Source organism: Pteronotus mesoamericanus, unplaced genomic scaffold, assembly GCF_021234165.1.
Source record: "Pteronotus mesoamericanus isolate MK-2021 breed Mesoamerican mustached bat unplaced genomic scaffold, CSHL_Meso_final scaffold_21, whole genome shotgun sequence".
In the NCBI taxonomy this organism is placed as follows: domain Eukaryota; kingdom Metazoa; phylum Chordata; class Mammalia; order Chiroptera; family Mormoopidae; genus Pteronotus; species Pteronotus mesoamericanus.
In genome coordinates, this window is record NW_026555310.1 from 650,216 (window position 1) to 664,077 (window position 13,862).

Consider the following 13,862-nt stretch of genomic DNA (forward strand, 5'->3'; position numbering starts at 1 on the left):
CCAGTTCCATCCATGCTGTCGCAAAGTTTAGTACTTCTTTTTTTCTTTCTGCTGCGTAGTATTCCATTGTGTATATGTACCATAATTTTTTGATCCAGTCATCTACTGATGGGCATCTAGGTTGCTTCCAACACTTGGCTATTGTAAATTGTGCTGCTATGAACATTGGAGTGCATAGGTTCTTTTGTATTGGCGTTTTGGTGTTCTCAGGGTATAGTCCCAGCAGGGGAATCGCTGGATCAAAAGGCAGTTCCATTTTCAGCTTTCTGAGGAAATTCCACACTGCTTTCCATAGTGGCTGCACCAGTCTGCATTCCCACCAACAGTGGACTAGGGTTCCCTTTTCTCCACAGCCTCGCCAGCACCTGTTGTTTGTGGATCTGTTTATGAAGGCCATTCTGACCGGTGTGAGGTGGTACCTCATGGTGGTTTTGATCTGCATTTCTCTGATGGCTAGTGATGCAGAGCATCCTTTCAAATGCCTCTGGGCCCTCTGTATCTCCTCCTTGGAAAAGCGTCCGCCCAGGTCCTTGGCCCATTTTTTGATTGGATCGTTTGTCTTCTTGGAGTGGAGTCGAGTGAGTTCTTTATATATCTTGGAGATCAAACCTCTATCTGATGTATCATTAGCAAATATATTTTCCCATAGGGTTGGCTCCCTTTTCATTTTGCTAATGTTTTCTTTTGACATGCAGAAGCTTCTTATTTTGATGAGGTCCCACTTGTTTATTTTTTCCTTTATGTCTCTTGCTTTAGGAGACATATCAGTGAAAAAATTGCTGCGTGGGATATCTGAGAGTTTCCTGCCAATGTTCTCCTCTAGGACTTTGATGATGTTGAGACTTATATTTAAGTCTTTTATCCATCTTGAGTTTATTTCTGTGTATGGTGTCAGCTGATGATCCAATTTCAATTTTTTGCATGTAGCCGTCCAGCTCTCCCAACACCATTTGCTGAGAGGCTATTATATAAGTTGTAGTGTTAGGTCTTTTATTTGAAATGTTTCTGTCTTTTTTAGGTAAGCCTGTATTGCTATGAACTTCCCTCTCAGGACTGCCTTTGCTGTGTCCCATAGGTTTTAGACTGTTGTCTGTTCATTTTCATTTGTTTCCAGAAATTTTTTGATTTCTTCTCTTATCTCATTGTTGACCCATTCATTGTTTAATAGTCTACTGTTCAGTCTCCATGAGTTTGCAAGTTTTTGAAGTTTCTCTTTGAGGTTGATTTCCAGTTTCAAGCCCTTGTGGTCTGAGAAAAAGTTTGGTATTATTTCAATTCTCCTGAATTTGCTGAGGTTTGCTTTGTGTCCTATCATGTGGTCTATCTTTGAAAAACTGCCATGAGCATTTGAAAAGAATGTGTATTTTTCTTCTTTGGGATGTAAGGTTCTATATACGTCAGTTAAGTCTCTTTGATTCAGTGTGTCATTCAGCGCCACAATATGTTTATTAATGTTTTGTTTGGAAGATCTGTCCATTTTTGACAGTGGAGTGTTGAAATCCCCTACTATCAGTGTGTTGCTGTCTATATCTTTTTTGAAGTCATCCAACAATTTCTTTATAAACTTGGGAGCTCCTATATTGGGAGAATATAAGTTTACAATGTTGATGTTTTCTTGAGAGATTCTTCCTTTAAGTATTATAAAGTGCACCTCTGGGTCTCTCTTTATGGCCTTTGGTTTGAAATCTACTTTGTCTGATACAAGCATGGCAACCCTGGCCTTTTTCTCATGCCCATTTGCTTGGAATATTTTTTTCCATCCCTTTACTTTCAATCTGTGTAGGTCTCTTGCTCTGAGGTGGGTCTCTTGTAGACAGCATATGTGTGGGTCATGTTTTCTTATCCATTCAGCTACCCTGTGTCTTTCGATTGGGGCATTTAGTCCATTCACATTGAGAGATATTACTGAAAGAAACTTACTCATCTTTTCTCTTTGTACCTGTGTTCCTCTCTCTCTCATTATTTTCCTTCATCTTCTTAAACCAGTCCCTTGAGCATATCTTGGAGTGCTGGTTTGGTAGAGATGTATTCTTTTAGTCTTCTCTTGTCTGGGAAACTCCATATTTTCCTTTCTATTTTAATTGAGAGCCTTGCTGGGTAGACCAGCCTTGGCTGTAGGCCCTTGCTTTTCATGACTTGGAATATTTATTACCATTCCCTTCTGGCTTGTAGTGTTTCTGTTGAGAAGTCAGCTCCTAGGTGTATCGGGGCCCCCTTGTATGTTACTTTCTCCTTCTCCCTTGCTGCCTTGAGAATTCTCTCTTTGTCTTTGACATTTGCCATTTTAATGATGATGTGTCTTGGAGTGGACCTCTTTGAGTCCCTCTTGAGTGGGGTGCTCTGTGCCTCCTGGATCCATGAGAGCCTTTCTCTCCTCAAATTAGGGAAATTTTCCATCACTACTTTTTTGAGGAGCTTCTCTTTTTTTTTTTACTTATTTTTTTTTAATTTACTTACTTTTTAAATACATTTGTCTCTGCCTTCCCCCCACCTCTTTCCCTTGCCCCCTCCCACCTTCCCTCCCTCAGCTCTTCCCCTTTGGTTTTGTCCATGAGTCCTTGCTATATGTTCCTTGACTTTCCCCTTCCCTTCTCTTTCCCTGCCCCCCCTTCCCTCTTGTCTCTGTTGATTTCTTTTCCTTTCAGTGTTGCCGGTCGAGGAGCTTCTCTATCCCTTGCTCCTCTTCTTCTCCTTCTGGTATCCCTGTTATACAGATATTATTGCGTTTCAGGTTGTCCTGCATTTCCCTAAATGCCTCTTCATTCTTCGGGAGTCTTTTTTCCATTTCTTGTTCTTCCTGGGAGCTTTTTTCTACCTTAGCCTCCATCTCACTGATTCGATCCTCGGCTTCATCCAGCCTGCTTTGGATTCCTTCTACTGTGTTCTTCAATTCAGAAATGGTATTCTTCATAGCCTCTTGTGTCTTCTTGATAGTTTCTATGTCCTTTTCCAGGCTGATATAGTTTGCTGTAAGATCCTGATAATTTCTCTGCAGTTTCTCATAGTTATCTTTGAGCTGGCTGAGCTCATTGATCTTCCTTAGAACCATTATTTTGAATTCAATATCTGAAAATTCCCTTGCCTCTATTTCATTTAGCTCTCTCTGTGGGGAGTCCCCTTTTCCACTCATTTGGGGGGAACTTTTCTTCTTCCCATTTTTGTGAGTGTCTGTTAAGTATTTTTGTCCTTTACTTTTCATTCTGGGCCTGCCTCTGATGATGTCAGTTGTTGACCCTATAGGACCTTGGGTTGTTTGATTGAGCCTTCTAGGAGTCTACTGTCTGACTCCTGATTGGGGCAGCTCTGTGACCCCTTTGGTCAGGTCTGGGCTATTTTTTGGGTTCTCTCTGCACTCTCACCCTGGCTCCTTGAGCGCGCTCCCAGCATGGCAGGATCCCCCGCCTGCCTGGGCTCGCATGTGCTTGCCCCAGACCAGGGGGCTTACTCGCGACCTCTTGTACTCATCTGGCCCCCTGGCTGGCAAGCTCCCCGGCACTGGTCAGTTTAGGGACTTCTATTGTGTGTTTTCCCCGCTTTTGGCTCTTTGGGTGCGTTGCTTGCCCTCACCAAATGGGGACTACCCATTAGTTTATTTTGTTGAATAGATTCCACTTATAGGTGAGATCATATGGTATTTGTCTTTCACTGACTGGCTTATTTCATTTAGGGTAATATTCTCCAGTTCCATCCATATTGTCGCAAAAGGTAGCAGTTCCTTCTTTCATTTTTTTAAATGCAGATTGCTTTTATTTAGTTATTTATAAAAGTCAAAACCGTTACAAAATATTAAAAAATTTAAATCCATTATAAAGTCTCAGCAGTTAAAACAAAATGAAACCAGAACAGAAATAATCAAGTAGATCAATGAAAGATAATGAGCATTCTAGAAACAAATGTATATATCTAACAATGCAATATATGACTAATTTGATATTTCAAATCAATGGGGAAAATGATGCTTATTCAACAAATGAGGTGCATAAACCACTATTACTTGAAATAAAACAAATATAGAGCCCTATTTCACACATTATACAAAATATATACAGGTGAATTAAAAATCAATATGTAAAATTGAAGAGGTTTTAGGAGGAAATATAAAATACTCTTCTTACCCTGAGGCAAATATTCAAACCCAGAAGCTATAAAGTAAAATATTGACAATATGACTATATTAAACATTTAAGACTATACATATAATTGAGAGCCTTGCTGGGTAGTGTAGCCTTAGTTGTGGACCTTTGCTTTTCATGACTTGGAATATTTCTTGCTACTCCCTTCTGGCTTGCAGTGTTTCTGTTGAGAAGTCAGCTACTAGCTGTACTGGGACTCCCTTGTATGTTATTACCTGTTTGTCCCTTGCTTCCTTTAGGATTCTCTGTTTGCTTTTGATATTTGCCATTTTAATGATGATGTGTCTTGGAGTGGGCCTCATTGGGTTTCACTTGTATGGGACCCTGGACTCATGTGACTTTTTCTCTCCTTTAATTAGGGAAGTTTCCATTATTACTTTTTCAAACAGGTTCTCTATTTGCTCTTCTTCTCCTTCTGGTATCCCTATCATACGGATATGATTATGTTTCAAGTTGTCCTGCATTTCCCTGAATGCCTCTTCATTTTTTTTTATTCTTTTTTTATTTTCTTGCTCTTTCTGGGAGCTTTTTCCTACCTTGTCCTCCAGCTCACTTATTCGATCCTTAGCTTCATCTAGCCTGTTTTTGATTCCTTCTACTGTGTTCTTCAATTCAGAAATTGTATTCTTCATTGCCTCTTGTCTCTTATTCATAGTTTCTATGTCCTTTTTCATGCTGATATAGTTTGCAGTAAGTTCCTCATCATTTCCCTGTAGTTTTTTGTAATTCTGTCTGAGCTCACTGAACTCATTGAGCTTCCTTAGGACTGTTGTTTTGAACTCAGTATCTGATCATTTACTTGCCTCTATTTCCTTTAGTTCTCTTTCTGGGGATTCCTTCTTTCTCTTCAATTGGGGTGTGTTTCTTTGTCTTCCCATTATTTGTGAGACTCTTTTTTTTTGTTTGTTTGTTTCTGCTTCTTCAATTGATCTGTCTTGACTTCCTGACTTTGTGGTGTGAACTTCTATAGTAGGAGACTGCTGTTTTTTTCTTTCTGGATCTGCCTCTGATGATGTCAGATGTTGACACTGTCTGACCTTAGTCAGACTGTTTGAGACTTCCAGGAGTCTAATGTCTGTGGCTGTCTCTTTCAGCTGTTAATCTCATTCCTCCACACTCAGCAGGCCAGCTTAGATACCACAGGGAGGGACAGAGTCCCTCTTCAGGGTGGGGTTATTTGGGTTCCCTCATTCTGCTGCCACTCAAGGGAGTGGTCTTCCTGAGCCATATGGCTGATGTTGTATGGGGGAGGAGTGAGCACTGGGATCCCACCGGCTATCCCAGTTCTCTACCCAAAGCCTCCATCTTCAGTCTCTCCTGAAGTATCCCTAGACCACTGTGAGCCCTCTTTAGCCAGGGATCTACTATCTGTGGCTGTCACTCTATACTCAGCTGTCAGACTTTAGCACTACGGGGCCAGAGCAGAGTCCCTCCTGCGGGCGGGGCTATTGTGTCCTATCATGCTGTTGCCACTCAGGGGAGTAGTCTGCCTGAGCAAGATGGCTGCTGCTGTATGGGGGATGAGGCAGCACCGGCATCCCACCAGCTACTTACTCAGTTCTCTCCCCAAAGCCTCCTTCCCTAGTTTCTCTTCCGGCAGCTCCAGCCCATTCTGCCCCCGAGTCTGCTGGAGACCAGGGTAAGTGACTGCAAGTAAAAATTTATGAGTCGGACCTTTAAATGGCTCTTTGCGTCTCTAGCTCCCTGTCTGTGACAGAGAGCAACCCTGCCACTTTTTGCAGCTGGTTGTTATCTGTGTATTTTTTGGGCTCTGGTGCTACAGGCTGGAAATCCCTGCTTATGGTTTAGACCCTGCTCTTCTCAGAGGGATCCAACTGGTCCTTTCAATATACTTCTAGTGCTTCCACCTGTGGGTGCCTTGCCTGCCTTCTCGAGTCTCTATCGCACTCCTTACCAGTTAGGTTGTGCTAAAACTCACTCTTCTGTCTGTCCAAGATTATAAGGCTCCTCTCTCACTATTGTTCAGTTGTTTGTTCCAGGTGATTTCTCCACAATTTAGTTGTTATTCCAGATTGGTCCTGGGAGGAAGTCAGTGTGACTTCCAGTCACTTCTCTGCCATCTCAATTCTCAATAAATGATCTGTAGTGATAATTTTTTAAAGTATATTTTATTGATTATGCTATTACAGCTGTCCCAATTTTTTCCCCTTTGTTCCCATCCACATGGTACCCTCCTTACCCCCAACAATGCCCACCTTATTTTATGTCCATGGACTGTGCATATAAGTTCTTTGGCTTCCCAATTACCTGTACTGTTCTTAACACCCCCCTGTTTATTTTGTACCTACCAATTATGCTTCTAAATCTCTATACATTTTCCCCATTCTCTCCCTTCCCCATACCCACTGATAACCCTCCAGATGATCTTCATTTCTATCATTCTGTTTCTCTTCAAGGTGTTTATTTAGTTTGTTTTAGATTCAGTTACTGATAGTTGTGAATTTGTTATTTTACTGATCATAGTTTTGACCTTTTTCTTTTTCTTAAGTCCCTTTAACATTTCACATAATAAGGGCTTGGTGAGGATGAACTCCTTTCGTTTTACCTTGTATGGGGAGCACTTTATCTGCCCTTCCATTCTAGATGATAGCTTTGCTGGATAGAGTAATCTAGGTTGTAGGTCCTTGCTTTCCATCACTTTGAATACTTCTTGCCTGCAAAGTTTCTTTTGAGAAATCAGCTGACAGTCTTATGTAAACTCCTCTGTAGGTAAACTTTTCTCCTGCTGCTTTTAAGATTCTCTCCTTATTTTTAACCTTGGCATTTTAATTAGGATGTGTCTTCATTTTGCCTTCTTTGGGTCCAACTTGCTTGAGATTCTGTGCTTTCTGAACTTGTATGTCTATTTCTTTTACCCAATTAGACACTTTTTTCCATAATTTTTTTCAAAAAAGTTTTCTATTTCTTGATCTTTTTCTCCTTCTGACACACCTATGATTTGGATGTTGGCATCCAAATGTTGTCAACATTTGGAGATGTCCCAGAGTCTTCTTATTCTCTACTTGCTTTTTCGAATTCTTGTCTCTTCATTCTGTACTGGTTGACTATTTCTTCCTTATGTTCTAAACTGTTGATTTGAACCCCGGCTTCCTTCCCTTCACTGTTGGTTCCCTGTGGATTTTTCTTTATTTCACTTAGTGTAGCCTTCATTTTTTCCCTTATGCATTTGCCATACTCAATGAGATCGCCAAGCATCCTTATCATCAGTGTTTTGAACTCTGCATCTGGTAGATTGGCTATCTCTGTTTCACTTAGTTCTTTTTCTGGAGTTTTGATCTATTCTTTCATTTGGGCCATATTTTTTTGTCTCTTCAATTTGGCAGCCTCCCTGTGTTTGTTTCTGTGTATTGGGTAGAGCTTCTTTGACTCCATCTTGGTGTATCTGTTAAGTCGTAAGGGACAGATCCTCAGGTATTTGCCAGGGTGGGGCAACCTGCTTCACTCCTTTGTGGCACTGTTTGTGGGGGAGGTGTCTGTGAGGGAACAATGCCACTTGCTGGGCTCTTGCCCCATTTCCAGTCACTTTCCCCATTTCCTGTATGTGACTGGCACTTTTCTAACTTCTCTGGTGCTGAATCCCAGAGTGGGTGGGCTTGCTTATGTTCTAGGGTTGTGTGGGTCCTTTAAACAGACTCTTCTGAGAGACTGGCAGTTTCTTCCACCACCCCTATTCTCACTGCTTTTGACAGCCATAAGTTATGAGGCTTTATATTCCCAGGACTGGAATCCTGGGCTGCACAGTCTGGCCTGGGGCTGGGGCATCTTGTTCCCCAGGTGTATCTCCCAGTTTTTATCTGCCACAGGTGAATATGGGACTGCCTGTTCTGCCTGATGCTGCCTTGATGCCACTGTCACACCATGTCCTCTCCAACCCCAATCCTTGTATCCACCCCTTCTACCCATCTGGATGAATACTTCTCCTTTAAATCCCTGGTTGTTGGACTAACATACAGTTCAATTTTCTGGCAGTTCTGGTTGTATTTTGTTTTGAGATTAGTTGTGGTCCTTCTTATAGTTGTGCAAAGAGGTGAGGTGTGCCTACCTATGCCTCCTTCTTGGCTGAGAGTCCCATGTAGCAATAATTTTTGATATTTTATTGATTATCAGGCTTTGACTATACACTTAAATCATGTCATCCCCCCCAACAAACAAAAAAACCCTTTGAGGTATGTATTATTATTATTAATATAAAGAATGTGACACAGAAAGATGTTGGTTACATATCTTGTCTTCATCACATATGTATTTGTGAGCATTTTATTCCTTAGATAAAATGGTAGTGAGTTCCTAGCCCATGAAACACTGCATTTTATTTGAAAATTGTGTTAGACATGTTTCTTTTCCATTTCTTTTCTCAGATTCTTAGATGTTGAATTCCTTGTCTCTCTTCCTTGATCGTGCTCTCTCTTTCTATTTTTACTTGTTTATTCCTAGTCCCTAATAGCTTCCTATATTTATCTAGGCCTCCTAATAATTTACTTTTAATTTAGACTGATTTACACCTATTACACTTTTATCCGCAAGCAAGTAGGACTTCTGCTTTTAAATATTATATCCAATTATATCCATGGAATTATGAGGTTGAACAGTGACTAAGTTTTAAGGTAATGAAATATATAGTTCAACTACCAGGTTTCACTCTCCATTGAATGTAGAAGAAGAAATTCAATTACAAATAATATTTTGTTGTAACTTGTTCAAAATCCAAAAGTAAAATTTATCAAATTAGAGAGGTTAAAAGATCCAAATATTTTTATACTTCTCTGAAAAACATGCAAACGTAACAATATTATTGACTATATCCCCCTTCACCTTTTCCACACCCACCCACCCATCTCAGAAACATCCCCGTTGGTCTCTGTTTCTGTGAACGTGATTTTGTTTTGTTTTATTCACTTGTTTTTAGATTCCACATATTAGTAAAACCATGTAGTATGTTATTTATCCATTCATCTATCAATAGATACCTAGGCTGCTTTCGTACATTGGCTATTGTAAATAATGCTGCAATGAATACAGAGGTTACATATATCTTCTCAAATTAGTGTTCTTGTTTTCTTTGGATAAATACCCAGAAGTGATTTTCCTGGGTCATATGATAGATCTATTTTTAGTTTTTTGAGAAATCTCCATACTGTTTTCCATGTTGGCTACCCCAATTTTCAATCCCACCAACAGTACACAAGTGTACTCTTTTCTCTACATTCTTGCCAAGTCACTTTTTCATGACTTTTTAATAATAGCAATTCTGACTATGTGAGGGGGTATCTCATTAGGCTTTTTATTTACATTTCCCTGATGATTAGAGATATTCACCATCTTTTCATATGTCTATTGGTCATTTCTCTCATTCTCAGAGGTAATTTTTAGCAAGAAATGTTACTGAGAGCCCAGGATCTGGATGCTTTGTTGGCTCCTTGCTATTCTGTTGTCATTCTTTGGAACTTTCATAGAATAGATAAAGGAAATACATTTACAAAAATAATAGTCTCACACTGACATTTCTTAATCCAGCCCATCAGCATAGGATTTTTCTACTTTTCTTATACCACATTTGTATCTCTTTTCCTCCACAGTGAGAAACCTAGCTCCAACAATCTACATACTCACCAATTACTCAATTCTACACCACACACACAAAATAGTTTTTGAATTATTATACTTATATTTTTTCATTTAAATACAGTTAAAAATTTTTTTGCAGTGTCTTGTCTTACCGATGGGCTGTTGTCAAAATATGATCTTGAAAAATTATTTGTATCAATTATTTATCCTTCCCATAACATGGTTGTTGATTTATTTTACAATTATGTTCATTTGTATAGAGTTTTTCCCATTCTTGCTCATTTAATTTTGTCTTTGGAATTGTTTTACAAACAAAAAGAATATTTTAAAAGTTAAAACTATTCAAATAGGAATATTCAAAATGTATCACTTATATTTTTACTACATTACTCTTTCTGCCTTCATGCCCCAGTGTATGTTTTGATTATAGAAACTTTATATCATACTTAAATATTTCTATGATTAATCTTCTCATATTGCTTGTTTCCCAAGATTTCTTAGTTATTACTGCATGTTTGATTTTCCACATAAAATTTAGTATTGATTTTAGAATTAGTGCTCTTCTATTTGGGTCAAATGATCAAGAAATTCTAATGTTATTTGAAGTGTCAATGACAAATGGGAATGCTACATGGCACTTCTGCTTTGCCACAAGAGGAAGGTTACTAACATGTGTCCTTATGGAGCAATGTATTGCAGATATGCATTTTCCTTATGAAGATCACTTCTTGGCTTGCTACTGGGACCTGGTAGAGACTATAGATCAAACTGTAGGACATCATCAATTGACAATTAGATTTGAGTTGCTATAATTGGGCTAAGTGTTACTGGACTCTGAGTTATAATGCTGGTCATTCACAGCAGCAATCTATGATCAAAGGGAGATAGTACTTAGGAGATCAGACTTGAGCAGGTCCAGAAGGCACAAATAAGGCTTATGAACAGATGTCTTAGATTCCTTTGAAACAAATTTCTCCTGCATTTTCATTGTCTTCCTCTATACACATATATGGCCTTATTGGGGTACCTAGTCTAGTTAACCAAGAAATAAAAATATATATTTAGTTACAGATGTTTTGTACAATATACTAGCATCTGCTCAAAAGAGAATGATTGATAAATAAAATATGTGTGATGTAAACAATATTTTTTAAAATGCTGGTATGGCTGTATCAATATTAGTTCATGTAGATGTTACTGAAAAAAATGTACTGCATAAAAAGGGGATTTGTGGTTTTTTGTAATGATAAGGAAAGTTATGTTCACTGTGAAGATATGACAGTTTCAAATTTCTGTCTGTACAAAATCACAGTGTTAATACTTAAAAAAATAAAAATTGATATAACTACAAAGGGAAAGAAGCAACCGTATAGCTGTATAAGGAGATTTAAATAGCTCAGTACTAACACAAACAGTAAAAGTACATATTTAAATCATGTGATTAATAAATTTGACTTATACAGAACACTGCACTCAACTATCATTATATATAATTTTCAAATGGTCAAGAAATGATTACAAAACTGATCATATTCTAGGCCATAAAGGGAGATTCGACTAATTTAGAAGGATTTAATGCAAAAAAAGTGTGACACTGTAAAAGTATTTTTTGAGTATTTTATGCTTCACTTATTTACAGCAGCAGATTGAAGCCAATACCGCTGTTTGGCCCCTCCCTCAGAAGGAAAAAAGTAGAGTAGAACATGTGACTAACATTTGGAAAATCAAGATAGTGGAGAAGTGAGTGGAAGTCACACTGATCTCCTCCTAGGACCAACCTGGAATTACAACTAAATTGTGGAGCAATCACCTGGAACAAACAACTGAATAATAGCGCAAGAGTAGTCTTATAACCTTGGAGACAGAAGAATCAGCTTTAGCATGATCTAACTGGTAAAGAGTGCAGTAGAGATTCAAGAAGTCAGGTGGGGTGCCCATGGGTGGCAGCACCAGAATATTGAAAGGGCCCGTTGGATCCCTGTGAGAAGACTGGGATCTAAACCAAAAACAGGGATCTCCAGCCTATAGTACCAAGCCCAAAAAGTACACAATAACAGCCAGCTGCAAAAAGTGGCAGGGTTGCTCTCTGCCAAAGACAGGTGTCTGGAGAGGCAAAGAGCAATTTAAAGGGCCAAAACACATAAATTTTTATTTGCAGTCACTTACCCAGGACTCTGGCAAAGGAGGAGGGGGGTGGCAGAGTGGGCTAGAGATGCCTGAGGAGAGACTGGGAAAGGAGGCTTTGGGGAGAGAACAGAGAGAGCAGCTGGCAGGACCCAGGTGCTGCCTCACCCCCTATGCAGCAGCAGCCATCATGCTCAGGCAGAGACCACTCTCCTGAGCAGCAGCAGCGTGAGAATACCCAATAACCCCACCCCCCAGAAGGGACTCTGTCTCACCCTGAGCTGTCTAGCCTGGCTGCTGAGTGCAGAGTGACTAGATTAAGAGCTGAAGAGACAGCCACAGACAGTAGATTCCTGGAAGTCTCAAACAGACTGCCTAAGGTCAGACAGGGGCAACATCTGACATCATCAAAGGCAGATCCAGAAAGAAAAAAAACAGCATTCTCCTACTATAGAAGTTCACACCACAAAGTCAGAAAGTCAAGACAGATCAATCTTAGAAGCAGAAGTAAAAAATGAAGGTCTCATAAATAATGGAAAGACAAGGAAATACCTCCCACTCGAAGGGAAAGAAGGAATCCCCAGAAAGAGAACTAAATGAAATAGAGGCAAGTAAACTATCAGATATTGAGTTCAGAACAACGGTTCTAAGGAACCTCAATGAGCTTAGTGAGCTCAGACAGAATTACAAAAAAACTACAGAGAAACTCTACAGAACTTATCACAAACTATATCAGCATGGAAAAGGACATAGAAGCTATCAGTAAGAGACAAGAGGCAATGAAGAATACAATTTCTGAATTGAGGAACACAGTATAAGAAATCAAAAGCAGGCTAGCTGGAGGACAAGGTAGGAAAAAGCTCCCAGAAAGAGCAAGAAAATGAAAAAAGAATAAAAAAGAATGAAGGGGCATTTAGGGACATGCAGGACAACCTGAAACATAATAATGTCCTTATAATAGGGACCAAAAGGAGAAGAAGAGTAGCAAGGGATAGAGAACCTGTTTGAAAAAGTAATGATGGAAACTTCCCTAATTAGAGGAGAGAAAAAGTCACACAAGTCCAGAAAATGCAGAGGGTCCCATTCAAAAGGAACCCATTGAGGCTCACTCCAAGACATATCATCATTAAAATGGCAAATATTAAAGACAAACAGAGAATCCTAAAGGCAGCAAGGGAGAAACAGGCAGTAACATATGTGGGAGCCCCAATACGACTAGCAGCTGACTTCTCAACAGAAACACTACAAACAAGAAGGGAATGGCAAGAAATATTCCAAGTCATGAAAAGCAAAGGCCTGCAACTAAGACGGCTTTACCCAGCAAGGCTCTCAATTAAAAGGGAAGGCAAGATACGGAGCTTCCCAGACAAAAGAAGGCTAAAAGAATACACTTCCACCAAACCAGCATTGCAACATATGCTAAAGGGACTGCTTTAAGAAGATGAAGAAAAGGGGTCTATGAATACCCAGTTCCTTTCACAGTCACCAATACTTGATATTATCAATATTTTTCATACTTAATAATATGATTGTGACAATGATGTGTTATTTTAATTGTTCCTTTATTATTTGTTGAAACTAAACCTATTTTTGTATATTTGCCCATTTCTATTATTTTTAAAAAGCTTTAAATGACTTTTTGGTATTTTTATCCATTTTTGATTAAAAGTTTGTAGAATGTTTTCCCTAAAAAACTCTTTTAACTCTATTTTAGATGTGCTGCAAATACTTTCTTATTCTATTACTTATCCTTTAACTTTTTTGTATGTATATGACTGTATAATCTTAAATGTTTAATATCATCATATTTTTAATATTTTACTTTATAGCTTCTGGGTTTGAATATTTTACTTTGGGGTAAGAAAAATATTATTTTGTACTTTCTTCTAAAACTCCTTAGATTGTACATATTGATTTTTAACTCACCTGAATATTTTTGTATAATATGTGAAGTAGGGTTCTATATTTGTTTTATTTCAAGTAATAGTGGTCCATGTACTTTATTTGTTGAATAAGCCT